At 52.8% G+C, this 19432-nt stretch overlaps 1 long non-coding RNA gene across 1 annotated transcript in view; it reads left to right on the top strand.

Annotated features, from left to right (window-relative positions):
• LOC121075445 overlaps positions 1–18197 on the top strand; it is a 46684-nt gene extending 28487 nt beyond the window's left edge. The window contains exon 3 of the long non-coding RNA XR_005822968.1: positions 17617–18197. This is a non-coding gene — a long non-coding RNA (uncharacterized LOC121075445). The remainder of the gene's footprint in view (positions 1–17616) is intronic.
• The last annotated feature ends 1235 nt before the right edge of the window (positions 18198–19432 follow it).

Genomic DNA, 19432 nt, shown 5'->3' with positions numbered 1-19432 from the left:
GGAAGGTCCATGTTTTTTCAATGAAGGCTGGATGTAGCAGTATTTACTTCATCCGGAAAGCCTCTGCAGAGTGAATAGTGTCTGTGTTTTGCTGCGAAATGAAGGGATAAGGGGGAATGGCTTATATTAGATAACTTTATACACAGCACGCTTTGCTTTTTTTTTTCCTTGGTGTTCCATAGGGATTTATCCAGGTATTAAATTCAGTGCAAAGTCCCAAGTTGGGTTGGATTTTTTTCAATTTCAGGCTTACCGGATTTAAATTTGACTCCTTCAGAGCCTGCTAAGAGGCCTGCAGTAGTACCAAGCCTGCCTAAAGCCCGGAATTAAGAGGTTGAAGGAGGGAGGGCTGGTTCACCACTCGGGAGGAGAGGGCTGACAGCAGGAGCTACTTACGAAGTTTATCGCTCTCCTTTTCTTCATTGTTTTCTCTTTCCCTCGCTCTTTTCCACCAAATGTGCTGGAAACCTTCGCTGCAGGGTTATCCTGTATTTTATAGCACTCGGCTTCTACGTGAGACAAAGGTGCAGTTGGTGAGGCGCTTGGTACCTCGCTCTGCTGGGGAGATTTGCTGTAATACGTGGGAGCGAAACTCCAGCGCACGGTGCATATCGGCCGGGGGCTGCGGCTGCGCTCAGCCCGCCGAGGGACACACAGCGGTCAAGTCACCGGCACTGAGCTGCCTTCTAGGGTGAGAGGAAGGCCCTCGGGTGCAGGACTGCCTGTGGAGTGCCACTGGGGAACGTGCCCCGTGCCTCCCATCTCCCACACGAGGTATCCCTGCTGTGCTCGTCAAAATCAGGGAAATGCCTTTTGTGTGTCACGGGTCACGCGTGTTGCTTATGAAATGGGTATAAGCGTTTCTGGAAGAGAAAAGCAGGTTTTCAAACACACCAAAATGGGCAGAAAAAGGTGATTGTATGGATTTATTCCCTTTCATTTGGATGCGCAGTTGAGCCTGCTCCGTGGGTACCTCTCAGCTCCCTCGGACCCGTGGGCGCATCTATCCGTATGTGCTCACAAAATTGAGGGGGGTGTCCGGCACTGGGCTTGGGGCACGTGGAAGCCCTTGTGTCACAGCTGGTTGTCCCCGGTTGTCTCGGATCAGCTGTCTGCCTGGTGCTCACAGGCACTGTGTGAATCCTGCCCTGTCAGAGCGGATCTATCGCAGCCGGGGGCAGCCTGCAGCCACGCGTCCATCGTGGTGCGCAGCCACCTCGTAGCTGCAAACCAAGCTACTTGTGGTGGCTTCCTTTCAGTAGGGGATCGCTTGCCCAGAGCTGTTTAAGCTAGGAGAAAAGAAATCACAAACCAACCCGAACAGGCGTCTGGGTGACGCTGCACAAACCTTCGTGCTCAGCACGAGACCTGTGCGCTTTTAACCCTCTGCTCAATGTAGTGTTTTGCCACAAGTGATCAAAACTGACAGCTCTGAGTGCGTTTTACCATCCGGTGATGTTAAAAACTAAGATTTTAAGAGGTTATGTTGCTGGCTGTTCGGCAGCATCTCTGGAAAGCCACGGGAAAGCTGCGCCACTGGCTCCGGGGCAGGATCCGTCCGGATGCACCCATCCATCCTTTCCCCTGCAGCAGGGGTGGGATGGAGCCGGAGACACATCCGAAGCCTCAGGGACCAAAACCCGCCACAAACTCATAACCTTCATTCTGGGGCTTCAAGAGTTAACCAAGGAAGGCTTTGCTACGAGATAATTTAGCGGAGTCAGGAAGAAAATGAGGAAAAATCCCTCAGCTCGGAAGGCAGACAGGCTGGCTGCGTGACCCCTATTTTCTGGGAAAGCCAGCAGGGTAGTTGGATCTTGTCACGATGTGTTAATATATAGGTTCCTCCCCTATATCTCAAACTGAAGATTTCATGCCTGGTGCCAAGCAACTCTAAAAGCAGAGGGTTTTCCTGTCCCTGTGTGCTGCTGCTCTTGTTATGTTGCCATGCCTCTAAAACTGCATCAGATTCCTGGCTTTCTGGCTTCTCTGAATTTATTTTTAATATTGCTTGTCTTTTCACTCCTCTGCTTTATACACAGATTCCTCAGGGAGTCTTTTCTGTGGGTAAATCCCAATGCAGACCGCGGTGTCCTAGGCTGCAGTGTGGTACCTGCTTGATTATAAACACAGACAGCATTTTGAGCGATCCCTGAGTATTTATTAGCACGCATTATTTCCCTTGGATTTATGAGTACCTTTACACACTTTGCAGTGGTTTTCTGATCTTTTAATTCTCAGCTTTTCTAGGTTTAAGTTAACACAAGAAATTGCACCTTCGCTTAACCCTTTGCCTCCTGTTGGCAAAGAAAGCTGGTGCTCCTGTGCTCTCCTCCTTTCCTCCTGTCCTGCAGGACTGGGATTTCTGGCTGGTGTTTTTAGTAGATGGCTCCTTACCAGTGCTTATTGGTTTGTGGTATGGCAGAAATTTCATTTTTCTCCTTTACTTGCTTCATGCCAAAGTTTCTATCCTTAGTGACAATAGGAATCCAGATATATAACATGGGCTGCAATATGTCATCTTCAGAAAATAATGATCCTGCCTATTTCATATTTTTAGTTTCCTCTTTATGGATCCCAGGGGTGCTCTGTTTTGTTTTCTTTTGCTTTTTTGTCTCCGTTCCAAGAACAGTGATGAAATGACATAACTTATCTTTCTTATTCCCTCAAGATACCGTGTTTGCATGCTTGCTGTGCTACAAAAGCTAAAGCTCCTCGTTCCCTCGGGGAACGTTGTCTCCCACTTGCTCGAGCCTTTGCGGGACCGCGTGCCAAACGGCGCTGCCTGAAACGCTCAGCTCGTGTGCAGGGGGGCAGATGCTGGGGCTTTCGCTGTGCTCCTGCTGATGTTTCCCCCACGAGCTTGTACCTCCTTGTAGGAAAGCCCATGGCAGATTTCCCTCTTTTGCCTCCCAAGGCATCATCTGGTGCTAATGACGGAGTGCGTAAGGACCGCAGCAGGTCACCAGTTTCACTTACGGTGTGGGCTCTGCAATGGGGCAGCACAACTGGGGGCAGCAAGCTTTGGTCCAGGCTTTGGCAGCATGGTTGGAGGCACCACGATTGCCCATTTTCCATACTGTCTGTAAGCAAGCTGGCTTTGGGGTGGTTCTTTTCCCCCCGAAACGATGATGAAGTTACTTAAGGCTGCTAACCTGAATTTTCAGGTGATGCTAGGCAGTTATTTAACTGGCGTTGCTGAAATGGTTGCTAGGATGGCTGTGTCTGGGGACAGGCTTCTTGCTGATAATAAACCAAACACAGTCAGGCCGGGGCTCCCCGGCTTGCCGCAGCGGTGCCCCCACCCCGCGCCACTGCGGGCAGTGCTGAGGTGAGCTGATATTGCACAGTTTTGGCCCAAAGCAGGGCCCACGGCCAGGTTTCGGAGCAGCACACCACAGGTGTGAATCCGTGGGGATGGAAAGGCGCCAAGGCAGGGTGCAAGAATTTGTTGAAAACCAAAACAGATCCTGTGTCTGTTTTCTCCCTCACCTCTTGCAGCCCGTCCGGATGGCTGAAAGGAAAGCTGATCACATGCCAGATCACATGCTGATGAACCATGTTGGGCTGTTAGGAAAACTATTGCATTATAAAACATAACATTGGCAAGGCTTTTCTTCTTTAATAGTGCATCCTGGGGAAATGATGCGTCTCTCCTCAATCGAAAGCGATTGCTTGCTTCGAGCCCCCAGCTATGGAGGCACGTTCCCGTTCCCATATGGTTGTGATTGGGGATGGGCATGGGCCAGAAACACAGAGCTGCGTTGTCCTCCCGTCCCCACGCGGGGCTGGAGCCGGGCCCTTTCCTCCTCTCTGTGGGAAAGGAGGCGACCTCGCTTCGCTCAGGAATTACGCTGACGTTGAGCCCAAGTGGTGGGTTCGTGAGGACGTGATGAACCATCCCGAGTTATTGGGAGAGAACAGTTTGCACGTGGACGCACGGGTGTCCCATGGCACCCAGGGCTGCAGCTGCCTCCGTCAGCACTTTTAGGAGAAGTTTGTCGCTCCGAAAAGAAAGTCAGGCTCTGCTGGTACCATACCTGTGCCGTTTCCAGCAAAGTGGAGCACGGGACCGAGGTCACCTCCTGCAATGGCTTTAGCAGGCATCCACAGAAGCTGGATCCAACCCCAGCTCCCGCTGCAGCACAAGACGAGGCCCAGGGAGGCCAAGGAGAGGGGAAGGGGCTGCCCCGCCGCCTGCGCCTGGGACAGAGCCTGGATCTGGCCCTTTGGGGACACAGGCTTTGCAGTGCTGTAAAAGGCCATTTTTAAAACATCACATCCCGTCCGCATTAGGGCTTTGGGCAGGTGTAAAGACCCCTAGCACAGACCTTGCGCATCTGCGTAGCGCTCCCGGGTCTGCCTGCACGGACCACCTGTCCCTTTCCAGCGAACTTTATTCTTTGCTTACCTTTTCCTAAACGCCTTGGGCAAACAAATGTAATTCTCTTAATGAAAAATGCATATATTGTTGTTAAATGGCTCCCGCTGTCACTGCGTGGCTGCGTTCCCCTCGGTCAGGGCTCGCTAACAGCCCGGGCGCCGCACATGTGCCGCATCCATCATCTGTCACCAGCGTGCACCAAGGCGTGCGAGGAGCCCAGCACTAACTCTATTTCCTAGCAACTGGAGGAAACCATTACACACCACTATTTTTCCTCTGTCAGCAGGATTGCTCCAATTTATGTAACCTACCAAATGTGTGTTATCACCACAACAAACCGTATATTCTGAGGCGTTATTTACAGCCCGGTAATCGCAGAGCTGCAGCCCCGGTGCCTAACACTGCCTCGCTTGGGACCGCAGTCGGTCGGAAACCTGGTACAAGTGTAGTGAAGTGCTTCTTTGACAATGGCACCGACTGCTTAATTATTGAGGAAGATGGCAAACGGCGTGTTGCGCGCTGAAGTCTGGAAAAATAACAAAACCCGAGCGCTGCTGAAGCCGTCTCAGTTTCCAGGCTAGGAAGGAGCTGTACCTGTGAGTAGCTGGGTGGGACGTGCTGAAAGGGACCGCTGGCAGTAATCATCTCACAAATGACAAAGCTGGAAGTATGGCAGGGGAAATTCATCCTGGGGAATGTTTGATGGGAGCAAAACCACTGCGTGATGCCGTGGGATGGGGCTCTGCCTTGACAGAGCAGTGAGGCTGGCATCACCGTGGGGCCTGCTCAAAGCCCCTGTGAGGCATCGTCGAGTTCCCTCCCCGCAGGAGGCAGCTGCCAGGCTCTGTCCCCAGGCTCTGTCCCTGGTCACCATCCCCTGGTCACCCTGGTCCTACCAGGCAGCCCCTCTGCAGTGCTGGAGTTCACCTGAGTGCCAGCTGCCAGCGAGGAGCTCTGATCCAATTAACTTTTCGGGAAGAAAAAGGGCTTCTGGCTCTTTGGCGCATCTGCAAATCGCAAGAAGCAAATGATTCAATCAGCAGCTGAATATCAAGCAACCTTAGCGAGTGGCTTCTGCATCACCAGCCCGTTTAACAGCAGATTGAGCTGCAGATTAGTGAGACATTAGAGCACAGTGTGATGCATCACGGCGTAAATGGGAAGGCTGAAATCAGCACAAGTTTCCTGGAGAGCTGCTTTATTTTTCTGTAATGCCAAGCCCATTATAGTCCAAAGGTTCTTAAATAACTCTTCTTACAATAGACAATAATACAGACTATGGCAGAAAATTAAAGAATACAAAAGAAGGCAGAGCTGCGATGAGGGAAACACCATTTGCAGAGGGTTCAATAGACTTAGGAGAGCAGTGCAGCATGAGAGCCCTCACAAATTCATACGGGCTCATTACATGGGTGCCGCGGTGGTCGAATCCAGAGCCAGGTGCCCATGGGACCCCTGCTCAGACCAAACACCCTTACGGTGCCCTACCCCTCCTGCCCAGTGTGAGGACACGCACCTCAGGTGGCAGAATCCATCCCCACGGAGCCTGCACGGTAACTGCGATGACGATGACGTAGCAGGAGCGAGCACCACGTCAATTTTAGGTCTGAGCCCACGGATGAGGGGCTGTGTCAGCCTGACCACAGCCCCGTGCTCGCCGCCTGCCGCCAGCCCCGCGCTTTGGAGTTTTGGCAGTGATGCAGAAGCCGCTGGGGCTCCGAGCGTGATGGATGTGTCACCTTCGGGATGCATAAAGGCATCTGTTGCGTCAGTTAAACAGGAGCGTGGTGGGCTGCGGAGTTTTTGTTTGTTCATTTGTTAGCTATTCAACTCAAAATAGTGGAGCCTATTTACACTTGTAGCTTATTATTTGCAAGTAGGCAGCATGATGCATAATGCAGCCTCCCAGTTAGAGCAGAGCATCGTGACAATGATAAACAAGCCTGGGAATGTAAGGTAGTGCTTATTTTTCTTGGCTGAAGCTGCTCCCGATTGAGGCAGTGGCTTTGCCAGCTGAAAGAGAGGCGAAGTGCCGAAACCACCGGAATAGGTGTTTGCTGCTGGGGTTTCAAAGGGCTGCTTACCCGGCTCTGGGAGTGTCGCAGGCTTATCCCATGCTGGCTGTGACAAGCTGGTGTGCAAGGATGGCTGTGCTGAATTCAGGCAGCTGACCCCACAGGTTGGGGTACGGCAGCTGGAGCCTGAGCTCCTCGCTCGGCGGTGGTGGGCGGCCCTCGCCCTTACGGTGCTCGCTTCGTTGGTGTCGGGTCCCGGGCAGGCAAAGCCAGCAGCTTAAAAATAACCCAACAGGACCAAAACAGCCAGGGGTTATTTTTAGCTCGCAGCATTTCCCTGTGTGATTCACCATGTGGCCTGTGTGCAGCTGAATCAGCCCTGGTGAGGATGTGACGCGGGGAGAGGACGGGATGGGGATGGTGTGGGGGCTGCTCCCTTCCCCCTGCAAGGAGCCCTGGTGCAATGAACCCTTTTAGCCTCAGCAGTGAGGCTGGCGTAAGAAAGCCCATTTTTCTCTGTTTTTCTCACCCGTGTGCCCTGGGCACTGATGCCAGGGCCAGGAGTGAGGGGGGGTGAGAGGTTGCAGCATCCCTGCGCTGAGCCCCGCACTGCTGCACAGGGTCCCACCAGGTCTCCTCGTGCCTCTGCAGGAGGCCTGGCATAGGGAGCAGAGTGGATTAACTGGCGTAAGGAGCAGCAAGGATTAACTGGCTGAAGCAGCAGGTCTGAGCTCACCAGGGTCTCCAGGAGACAGGGAGCAAGTGTGCGAGCAGTGCAGCCTTGGGCTCTGGGCACGGTGCAGCGCTCTGGGCTGGCACCTCCTCAGGAGCTGGGTGCACGGCCTTGGGTGATGGAAATTAAGCCTTAAGCCCACGCAGACGGGGGAATCGCAGCCTGTCCAGCCAAAACACAGTCATATGTTATCGTGGCTAAAGCCGAAACTCAGCTGGGCTGCAGCTGAGCCTTGGTGGCATCGGGGTTTTGCTTGGGGGCAGCTTTGATGCAGGGAAGTAAATTGCTTTGGTGGCTGTCAGGAGGCTGGGCCTGTGGATTTGCACTGGTTTCCCTCCAGGGAGTTTCAGCCCCTGCAGGAATCTCCTACGCTTGTGTTTGGAGCTAGCACTGGTCCAGCCAGGGATGTATCCCCCTCATGGCTTAGCAAAGCGTCACGCCGCCAGCGTTAGGATCCCTCGTACCCTTGTGAAACTGCAGGGCGTCTCCTCTAGTCGGAGCAAGGCAGAAAGCATGAGGCAAGTTGGGCAATTTCAGGACCCCGGCAGGAACCTTGGGCAGGACACTCAGACCCTGCTGTCAAATGGGACGGCCATGACAAAAAGTGCCTTGTGTTCTTACACAGACTTTAAATTAAAAACGCGTTCAGCGTCAGCTCTGCGCTGAGCTCAGTCCTTCAAGCACACACCAGGACTTGAGGAGTTTTTGCATCTCCTCTCGCCCTCAGACTTCTCCGGCAAACACATTTTGTAAGCTCTCTGGGGTGGTTTGGTGTTTTTGGAGGCTTTTTTCGCTTCTCCTTACAAAGCCCGGGTGCCAAGACCAGACCGGGTGCTGAAGAAACGAGGGGGCTCCTCCATGCCCGCAGTGTTTTCCGCTCAGTGTTGTTTTACACCGAGCAATTTCAGCGTGTAACAGCATTACCAGGGCTCGGGGTTTGTTGAAACAGTTGCAGCAAATTAAACCTGCTCGGGGCTGTGCGAGCGTGTGCGTGCTTGGAGCGAGCGCAGGACCTGCCACCCTCTCGGGCTGCGCTCCAGCCCCTGGGAGCCGGCGGCTGTTGGACGGGTTCCCCGAAGGATTTGTTTCCCTCCATTTACAGCTCAGCCGCTCGCTGGCTCCCCCCAGTTTTCGCGGGCACGGCTCGGTTGCTGGCAGCGTGATGGCTGCTGTGGGCAGGGGGATGCTCTCCCACCTGTTCTGCTTTGCATCCCCCTTCAGCGAGGGATTTACGCGCAGCGGTTCTGGGAACCATCGTGTTTCAGATGAGGGTAATCAGGCTGGCTCACTGCGAGAGCCCGAAAATAAAGCAGGAACTCCAGAGCGTGCTGCAATTCCACCTGTGGTCGGTTGCGTTTGTGCTTCTGGGGCAAAGTTTTGCAGAAATGGAACAGCCCGTTCCTTACAGAGATAGGTATTAATCACATCCTTTCCCCTCCCGCAAGCTCAGAACAACCTGGAGTCCCCCCAGGGGCTTCTGAGAGCTTTTCCAAGGAGGAAAGGATCAGTGAGACAAAGTTTGCTGCAAGTACCACATATTTTGAAGTGTTTCCATCTTGCACCGATACCCATCTGTGTATTTCTGTGTAAGCATCTTCAGTTCTAAGCTCTGATGTGCTAAAATATGTCCTAGACAGTTTTGATGAGACATCACTCCTAGATATGCATGTTAATGATAGGCTGGCTGCCCAAACTGCTTCAGCATACCCCAAAGTGAACAGTGAAGAGGGTGCACAACCAGGATGTAGAAAAGAGTCTCCCCAAGGGCCAGCAGTATGGAGCTGCATCCTGCAGCTGAGCTGCTCTTCCCGTGTGCAGGACACTAATGCAAAAATTGCTCTCTTTACTGCCCTTTTCCCCAATACGACCTTTTTAAAGAAATCCTGCGTTATACTTTTGTTCTGGGTTTTTGTTTTACTAGTTCCAGGTGACCAGTGTACACGAGAGCGGTTCCCTTAAAAAAATCACCTGTTTTTCTGTCTGTACGGGGCTGTGATGTACCCAGCCAGGGCTGCTCCTGCTGCCCCTTCCCTGCCAGGCTTGCAGGAGAGCAGCGGGCAGGATGTAGGCAATAAGGACCAGACCTCCACCTTCGACAGCTGCTTCATCAGGAAAAGCTTTGCCCAACATCCAAATGATCCAGAAATGGCAGTAAAAACATTCCGATTCAATCTGTTTCCATGCAGGTATGATGGACAAGAGCCCAAAATCTCTGAGGATATTGAGGGTCCTGAACACATTGGGGGGGGGATCTGGGTCCATGTATCTGACCCACAGCCCATTTTAGGAGAAAACAGATCACCACAATAGCTAGTTCTTAAAAATGAAATTAATTTCCATGCAACACGTGGTCTCTGCTGTGCCTGCAACCCTCACACTGCCTTTAAATGTCACGTAGGTGCCATGCAGAATTTCTGCAGCCGAGCATCTGTCGAAGCTGTTGATCAGTAGCTGGGTATTCCTGGTGCTGTCTATCCTCTGCCAATTGAAGGTGTTTCGCTGGTATTTTACCGTGATGCTTGTTCTGTGCTGCGTAAGGGAGGGGGGAGCACGGTGCAGGATGAGGTGGTGGGGTTTGCTTGTGAAGGGCTGCAGCCGATGCTGTGCAAAGTGTTAAGGGTGCATCCAGGATGCTCGTAGATGTGTTTATTGGCAATTAACTTCCATCATCTTCCTCGTTCGGGCATTTTCCTCTGTTCTGTTGCTCCCCACTACTTTCAGAAATGAGATGTTTTAAACAACAAGGCTTGTATCCCCGCCTTGCAGAGGAGATGTGATTGAACTAGCGGATATGGTCCTGGCTGGGCTGTAAGCTGGCTGGGAGCGAGGCAGCTCTTGCAGGGACGGCTGGCGTGGGCTGGGGGCAGGATCAGGCCCCTGTGCATCCCAGTGCGATGGGGAGGTGAGAGGAGGGAGCGGGCACAGCAAGGGGGACAGGCACTGAAGAATCCTGGGCTCCTCCTGGGCGTCAGCGTTGGCTCCAGGGTATAATCCCTGTCCAAACCCAAGCTAGCCTTGCCACAGGATCTCTCTGCCTCCGCTGGTGTCGTTGCTGTTATCATTAATAAGTGGCCTGCGAAGCGCTGGGAGCCAATCGATGTTTTGGTGGAGTTGGGCTGCGAAATTCTTCTTTATTTCCATGGAAACCACTCCCAGCGCTCGGAGAAGCTCAGTTCCCAGAGAGCGGGGCTGCGGGGACGAGAGGGCAGCGGGAGACAGCGCCGCGGGGCGAGCGGGCTCCGTGCCCTCGCTGCACCGCAGGCGGTGTCCCCCCGGCCCTGCTGGCGAGCAGTCCCGCACGGCACGTGGGGAGATCTCTGCTGCTGAAGGGTTTTAGCAGCAGCTTGAGCTGAAACAACGCGAGCGGGGCTTGGGGAGCCTCCCGGCTGATGGGGGCAGGCTCAGGGAGGGCGCTTGTTGTCGTCGTGGTGCTTTGTGCCCTTCCCTCTGAAGGCTCACCAAAGCGTACGCGTTTACACGGGCTCCGTACACGATTTGCTGCTAAACGAAGTGCAGCCACCTCTTGGGTGGACCTGAACGCCCCAGAGCTGGGAGCAAAAAATAACAACGTTGGCACGTGGGAGTGCAGGGAAGCTGGAGGTGGAAGCGGGCCAGGATGCAGGGCAGGAGCATCTCGCTGCAGAGAGCAGCACAGCTCCCCCACCTGCTGCCACCCTTGTATTTAAGGGGAAACAAGATTTGCTTTCTGAATCCTCTGATTTCCTTGATTGCTACGCCTTTCTATTTACCTCTCCACCTTCAGGAAATCTCCTGGTGGTCGGGAGGGACATTTCTCCCCACCCAGACCTTCTCTCACCCCATCTCAGGGGCTGGGGACCCCACCGAGCTGAGGGTTTTCAGAGAGGGCACCCACAGCCCTGCTCACAGCCTCTGCGTGTGTGCAAGAGCCTTGCCAGCACCGTTTGGCTCTGTGCCGAGTTACAAATGATCATTCAAATGGAAACGTCCGGAGTTAGAGGCTTTGGAGCACGCGGGTACAGCACTTCAGCTGTAATTAAACAAGGGAGCCGCAGCCTTGTGTCCTCACGACATCAGCGTGACAGGTTGAGGAAGCCCAGCCCGCTAATGGCAGTGGTGAACGAGCCTCAGACGGGAGGGGAAGGAGCCTCGCAGCTGGCAGAGCCCAAACCACAAAGCGTCGCTCCTCTCAGCATCGCGCTGCCAGCTGAAGTGGGGCTGAAGGAAGGGAGCCCCGAGCCTGGGGGCTGCCGGTGGGCCACGGAGATGTCCCGGGTCCCCTCTGGGCACAGCACTGCCATTCAAGGGTCCTTGATAAATGTGGAAAAGCAGGATTAGCTTGATGGAAATAATAATGGTCTTTTTTTTTTTTTTTTTTCCACTGAGAAGAACAAAACAATGAGTCTTGTATCAGATCGAAAGTGACATTTGACCCAAAACAAAGTTTTTTCGTAATTTTCTTCTTAATTTACCTTTCCATTAAAGGCTTTTCAAATTCAGTTTCATCATAAAATGCAATTTAACTTAAAAATAAGCAATTTAGGTTTAAAAAAATCCTGATTGTGTGTCTGTTTCCACAATCAGCCATTCCACGACTTAGCGAGGGCATTTCAGCAGTCTGGACTGAATGCAAATTTGCGAACAGCTTCAGCTCTTCTCCCTCCCTGAACGCGCCGTTTAGTGCTACCACGTCTCACCCCTCCCTAACGAGACCGAGACTATGAGAAATTTCAGATCTGGTTGTCCGGAGCTCTCTCACAAGGGAGGGTTTTCTATTTTCTGCGCCTTGCTGTGCTCGCAGCCCAGCCTGGCACCACGACGCCAGCCATGAGAAGGTTTGGAGGTGAAGCTGGGCGTGATTGAGACGGCATGTAGCCCCAAAGTGCTCATTCCTGTTCTTGGGGACCAATTCTTGCTTGCAAGGACCATTTGTGATGAGCACGGGGTGGCTGCGGTGAGGCTGCACTGGCGTCGTGGCTGGCTGCACGCTCAGCTCGTAGTCATGGATGTAACGCGTTGGAGCAGAGCTTCACCCGGGCCCACGCTGCTGCGCTGGATCCGAAGAGCAGATCAGATTACTGCCAGACTCGTGAGCAGAAAGGGGAATTATCCACACGTTTCCGTGGGAAAAGTCTGTGCCGGGCCTTTACCCCTGAATCCCAGCCTACCGCTATCGGCGAGCCAACGAGCTCACGCGGAAAGCCAGGGGCTCGTGCGCATACCAACATCTGCGTGATGTTTTAATAATGCATAGATGGAAGCGTTCTGTTTTTAATAACAACAAAGCTGTGAGTCACTCATCCATGACAGAGACTAGCGATTTGCAAAATTGCACACAGCCCCTCGAAGCGAGTGACCCCGTACAAGTGCCCCAGGCCAAAGTCGGTTGGGCTGGGCTTGTGCAAGAAGTTACAGTAGGTATTTGTTACGACTCTGCGCCTTTGAAGAAGTGCCTTAAACTTTAATGTTCAGGTGGTCTGCTCTCATAAAGAAGATGATGTTGATTAAGGGTGTGAGGGGTGAGCTCACTGAATGCTTCTGGGCACTGTCAGCACGGCAGCCTGGCTATCCACCTGCCCGGGGAGCAGCATCCCCTTCTGGGATGCTTCACTCAGGATCTCCAGCTCCCTCATGGGCGGCTTTAATTAGATAAAATTGAAATCAAGGGATGTGATGAGGGAGCATTATCTTCCCTTCTACCCTCACAGCCCGCGCTCATGCCCCACGGGGCTGGGTACAGCGCACCTGCCTCCCCGCGGCAAGGGACAGCCAGACGAAGCCACGGGACAGGCTGTGACACCGCGTGTGATCTGCCGGGGAGGCTTTCTGTTTGCACAGGGAAAATCTGTCCGTCGTCACTTCCGCCAGTGGGTAACCGCGCCTGTCAGACCTCGTTAGGGAAAAGGCAGCTCCCGGGAGGTGGCTGTGCTGTATCCGTGCGCTGCCACCCAAAAGGGAGCCCACAGCCCTCGCCGAGCGCCTCACGCTTGGGCTTCAATTTCCAGGCTGTGCCTGTGAATCGCTCCTCGTTCATAAAGCAAGATGACGATGCTAAGGGCAGTCAGCCTGGCTGTACGTGGGGTTATTTTGCTGTGCTTGTATTGCTCTCAGCCAAGGTCAGGTCCTCAGATAGTTTACACTCAGCTGTAGCAGACCAGGGCTTTCCAGAAGTGCCAGCGAGGACGTGGCTCTGGCACGCCTGCACTGCACAAGTGCTGGTGCAGTGACGTGCTGGTTAACGTGGGACGGCGCAGAACCTGCTCCTGAGGGTTGGTGGCAATAGTTTTGGCAGAAAGCTGTGATTAGAGATGCAATTCCTGTAAAAAGTTACTGGAACAGCCTGCTGGGCACCCGGAGCAGAGCGGCACCGCTTGTGTCAGTTATAGGGTGTTATGGGGACCATTGGGAAAAGACTAAATATATTTATGAATAAAGTTCCTGTTCTTTAAAGTATCAGTAGCTCATAGAGATGCGAGACCCTGCAAAACAAATACCCGATGTTTTGTGAAAGCCGACAACAGGAGAGCTTGTGTTTTCGAATGTGATCAACCCTCATCCTTCTCAGCCCCCCTGCCAGCGGGAGCCTTCACAGCTCGTTTGGCACAAGAGAGCATTTTCCTTCGGCCACTTCCATGCAGCAGCAGCCAGTGTCTTAAATTGTCCAGAAACATTGGCTTCAGAGGAAACTTTGGAGTTTGCAGGCAGGGTTTGCAGCATGCTGTGCTGCTCCGCTTGGTGCTTGGTGTCCTCAGGGCTCCTGTAAGAGGCACACAGCAGCACGCCCCGATGGTGCCTTCGCCGAGACCACTGCTGTCTGGTTAGGCCAGAGTTAACGTGCTTTCGTCAGCCGGGTATCGTCTTTCCAGGTTTGCTCCATTAATTGTTATAATTAATGCTTATTTTATCAAAGTGCCAATCGCTTCACTATGAAGCACAGGAAGCTCTTCACTCCGAAAACAAGGCAGGATATTTAATCGGTATTGAGCTGCAGCCGCGGCTAATGGGATTTTAAAAATACAATAATCGAAAGGAATCGGCCTGACGTGACACAGAGTTAAAATGTTCTGACATATTATTATCCGGTGACATGACCTGACATTACCTGTACTGCTACGACTGTTTGTGTCATGAAATAATATGGAAACAAAATTAATAATTTTCAAGCAAAATAGCCACAGAGCAAGAATAATCATTTTGGAAAGAAATTCTCTAGCTCTTCTGGTTTCAGTTGTCAAAAGCCATTTTAGTTCTCGGCTCAGCAGCAGCAGCAGCCAGGGTCAGCCCAGCAGAAGCTGTCCCCTGGCTTGTTTCTGGTCTCGTGCTTCACACCAGGTCCTCTCCCCATTGCACGTGGCGTTGTCGTGACTTGTTGCGCCTTGTCATGACTTGCTGGGCTGCGTCACCTTCGTGTTCCATCCCCGAACCTCACGGGGAGCTGTTGCATTGCCGGGGGCATCACCCCCTGCTCGAAAGTGCAGCTGGCGGCGTGTTGGGCTGGCATCCAGCCCTGGGATCAAGGAACCCACGTTTTTCAGCTGTGTTTTCTGCCACCTATTAACTCAGCGAATGCCAGGCTTGGTTTAGTCCAGTGGTAGAAAACAGAAGCGAATAACAAAATCCTCTTGCTGCTTGCATGTCAGCATGCCCTGGCATCCTCTCCCCCGAGCCTGGCATCATTATCCCAAGTTTAATGTTACAATCGCTTATTCTGCTAACCTGGAGTACGAAAATGAATGTTTTTTCAGCTGGCTTTAACCCTTTGTTTCACCTTACCCCACCAACGCGAGCTCCCGGTTTATGGGAGGGGTTGATCGCGTTTGCTTTGCCCTTCTCAGCAGAGGAAAGGACCCTGGAGTGCTGCTGGAAGCCAGAGGCTGCAGAGCGAATTTCCTCTTGGTGATTAGCCTCCTCAAGGCTTTTTTTTTTTCTTTTTTCTTTTTTTTTTTTTTCTCCTGTCCTCTTTATTGTGTTAGATATCACTCCCCAGCTATGTGTTACGAACCCTGTCGGTTTTTCCTCCAAGGTTTTCTCGAGGTTTTCCCAAGGCCCCCTGCTGCCATCAGAAACGCCCTCGTTGGGAGCGGGTGCTGAGCCCTGTCTTTGCAGGCAGCTGGATGAAAAGCCACGGAGGTCTCTTTGCACTTGGTCTCCGATTTAGCAAGCAAGAGCCATCAGCCTGGGAGCAGTCGCGCTGCCTGTGCCGAGCTTCAGCTCATGCTTGAACACTTCACTGAATCTGATGGACTAAACATGTGCTAAGTGCTTTGCTGAGCCGGGTCTTTCTCTCCTGATTTATGCCAGGGTAGATTAAAGCAGAATCAGCCCCTTAAGTGGTCTGTGCCGTGTTGTCAGCAGGCCGGGGCACGCGTCTGCGCTTGTGTTTTAATTAAAGGTCCCACCTACTTGCGTGGAGCCGATCAATCTCTGCAAAAAAATGTCTTTGCAGCTGATTAGCACCGTACTACAGATAAATGGCATTAAGCACAAATGGCTTTTTGGAGAAGTAATTTATCCACATGGAAATGAAAAACACCGTGATTTTAACCAATGCTGCTCCGCAATCAATCACTCTGGGCACGGGACATTGGCTCTGCATGGAGAGGCATGGCAGGCAGGTTTTGTTGCAGTGACAGTGCCAGCGGTGATGTGATGGGTGCTGGGGGGCCCCCAGCGAGTCCCAAAACCACCTGGGTCTGCACAGGTCAGGCTTTCAGAGCCAGGGCTGGTGCTGGAGCCCCTGTAGCCATGTTCATTAGCTCACACGTAGAGCAGAAATGAGCAGAACATAGCTTCACTGATAAATTTTTAGTGGGCTGACGGCTAATGGGTGCTTTAATGGAAAAGTGCAGCATTCCAGCGTGTTGGAACAGCAATAAGGGAGTCTATGGGCCATCAGTAATACTCCTGGTGATTAAAATACTCTTCTCCCAGACCCACGCTCTCTCAACACACTCAAGGCATTTATTAGCGGTCCATTATATGCCCACTTCTATCTTACTGCTTAATTTGAACGCTAATTAACATCATCATGCTTTCTAAAACACAAATGGCACTTGGTAGTATTTCATTAACTCCAGGCTGTCTGTGGGCAGTAAGAGCCCAGCTTCACCTAAAAACTCCCCTTGGTGGGCTCCCGGGGCCGCCGGTGGGAGAGGAACCTGTTTTGTGTGTGGTCCAATCCTCCAGCTCTCTTGGCTATGGGAAGCAAACCCAGGACTTCATTTCCCAAAATACTCGGGTGGTAGCCAGCAGAATTGCCTATATGTCTAAATATTCGCTTATTTATCTTGCCGAAGTGGGGCCTGGGGCTTGGCTTTGCTGCTGCTCCATGTTCTGCTCACATTAGCAGGGCAGCCTGGAGCAGGAGAGGGCAGAGCTCGCCCCAAACACCACGAACACCGTGCACTCCTGAAGCAGCATTTTATGGACCTGGGGACTTTCACAGGCTCTTCCCTGAGACTTTTTCTCTCTCTGAACTGGATAATCCTCATTTGCCCCACATGTCCCCATGAGGCAAGCCCTGATCTTCCCTGGTGCCCCCCTCCTCTCGCCCCTTCCTGCTCTGGGCACAGGTGGGGTCCTTACTGGCGTCACCCCAGCACTGGGTCCTGTTGGGATAAAAGGCTCTATATTTTGCAAAACCAGAGCACGTCTGCCCCATGCTGTAATTCCCACCTCCTCTTCTGCAGGGCTGCTGCCTAACCGCTCGTTTTGCATCTTGTCCTTGCACAGCCAGTTATTCAGTGCAACAGCTTCTCTTGCTGCTCGACTGCTGCCTGCTGTCTTTATCCTGCCTCTCCACTTCTCCTACTGAGCCCATCTTAGAGATCACTGAAACCTCTCTACGTCTAATCACCTCTGCTTGTAGTCTTTCTTTTGACGCAGCAATAGAAGACGGTCATTTCGATGGAGTCCCCAAAAGTCTGGACATTGAACAGGAGCCTTAGGAGCCCTGTCCCAGCACCAGGGCTCTGACCTCCCTGCAAGCATTTTGGGCATACAAAGCACTCTTTGATTTTTCATCATGATTTTAATATGGCTGTACCTGAGGGGAGGGAGTAGCGTTCTTTCTCCCACTCCCAGCCTCGCAGGAGCCAGTTCTCTGTCTCAGAAATGCTTTTGTCGCCACCTCCTTGGCACTGCTGTAAGCGAGGAGCCGGGGGGCCGGGGAGGGAGGCCGGCAGCGTGGCGGGGACGCGGCCTGCTCTCACCGCGGCCTGCTCTCAGGGCGGCTGTACTTAACGAGGATCCCTGTCGAAATCAGCTTAGCGAGCAAGTGGGCAGGCAGAGGTTCAGGATGTTGTTTTCCCCCCCGGGCCTGCTGGTCGTTGGCCTTTGGCTCGGGCCAAGCGTGGTGTTGTTGGTTCAGTGTCTGACACGTCCTCTGTCAGGAGAGCGCCCGGTGCTTCTTGAGGGATTTCACCCTGGATATATTTCTCCCGCTGCCAGCTTGTCATGATCCTGCCCTGTCATGATATGTTTTTTTTTTTTTTTTAACTTTTCAGCTGATGTATAGACTGGCAGAATGGAGCAGCAGAAAAATTAAGTTCCGTTTCTCAGCAAAGATAAGCAACAGAGCGAGCGGTGAAGCAACACAAGGCTCGCCGGCGAGCAAAGCTCTCCTGGAACGGCGCAGACAGGCAGGGCGCTGGTATGAATAAAAACTGGGTGCCAGGGAGAGGCTGTCAGTGACATTACTACCTGTCACACGTGTGTAAAAGTCATCAAACAGCAGGTGGGCGGCCGTGACAGCCCCGGGAGAGACATCTCTATTAATGCGCTCAGCACTGCGCCGGTACGAGGCTGGAGCGTGTTAAGGCAAGGCAGGCTGTTCCACTTAAGGTGGAAAATGATATATTCGGCAATCAGAGTAATTTGATTTGGCTGAGGTTCATGGCGTTTTGGAATCTGATGTGAATCTTCCTAGTATTGGATCCTGCCCCAGATTCCCAGCGCTGCAGCATATTGCATCTCCCTTTTGGGCTGCATGGAGTAAATGAGCTTCTGAGCCTGGTGGTGCGGATTTTGTACCCAGATGGGTGACTTCTCTCATCTTCTGTTATAAACTGGGTTTCAGGATTGCAAGAAAATATAGTAAGAGCGGTTTTCCTGCACCCTCTGACTTACAAAAGCAATCAGTGATTGCATCTAGCCACGCTTTTTCTCTCCCCAAAGTCTCCTACCCATCTCAGATTAGACCTGCTCTCCAGAAGCAGCCTTAGCCAGGGCTGGTTTTGTGCTGGAGAGGTGTCCAGGAGTGGGATTTTTTTGGTGCCCGTGCTGGGTGCAGGCGAGGAAAGCTGGAGGTTGCACAGGAGGTGGTGATGCTGGCTGCAGGTGGCTGTCCTGGTGCGACCACCACACACCAAACCTGCGCCGTGCAGGGACTGGTGGAGGGGCATCCAGGCTGCCTGCACCCAGGCATCTGCGTGCGCTGCTATGAATGCTTTCAGATTTTGTGCCAATTTTTAATTGCATGAATTTAATTATAGGGATTTTCTGGATGTAGTGAGGCCTGTGGGCATCCCCCCTGCAGCTGGGCATGCAAAGCCTCACTGCAGCTGAAGCAGTACCAAAGCCTGGGGAGCTCAGCACAAGGAGAGGGGCAGCCACAGCCCAGTGGTCACGGCATGCTCTGGTGATTCTCTTCAGCCTGGGACCTTGTGTATCTTTCTGCACTGGAGCAGCTTCAGCAGGGGACTGGCAGTCCTGCTTTTCTCCTGAGTGGGTTTTCTCCTGATGGCGAGGAGCCTGCTGGAGAGCCGGGGTTCACCAATGGACCCCTCTGCCCATTGATGGTGGTAGGGCCAATAGTGCTCCGGTCACTGCCATAGCTGTTCTCACCATGACCTGTGCCTCTCTTGGGTCTACAAGGTTTTTTAAAATCAGGCCAGCTCTCCCAGGCTGAGCATGGCTGCAAGAAGAGAGATGGCAAGCTGGGAGGAGGCTGACGAGGAGTAGCACCAATTTCTACTGCGTCACCAGGGATGAACACTTTATTGAGCTTTAGGCAATTTTAGTAATTCCTTAGCTCCTTTAAAGTTTCACACATCGCTAGGAACATTGGCTCCCGTGCCTTGAGGCAGAGATGCAGTTTGGGGTTTTCGCTTGTTGAACTCCTCCCCGTTCCCCACGGTGCTGTGCTCTGCTACCACTTGACCCCCATTTCCCTGCAGCAAGAAGGTCAGTGCGCCGAGCAGCGCCGCCTGCCTCCCCCCAGCCCTCCCGCTGCGTCGCTCCCTGGAGCTTTCACTGCTTATTCCTTCCATTTTTCCACTTTGCACTGTTTAAAAACAAGCAAGCAAGAGCTCCCTGGAGCCA

The sequence above is a fragment of the Cygnus olor genome, chromosome 10 (assembly GCF_009769625.2).
Source record: "Cygnus olor isolate bCygOlo1 chromosome 10, bCygOlo1.pri.v2, whole genome shotgun sequence".
Lineage (NCBI taxonomy): Eukaryota > Metazoa > Chordata > Aves > Anseriformes > Anatidae > Cygnus > Cygnus olor.
This window is presented reverse-complemented; position numbering and strand designations above follow the sequence as displayed.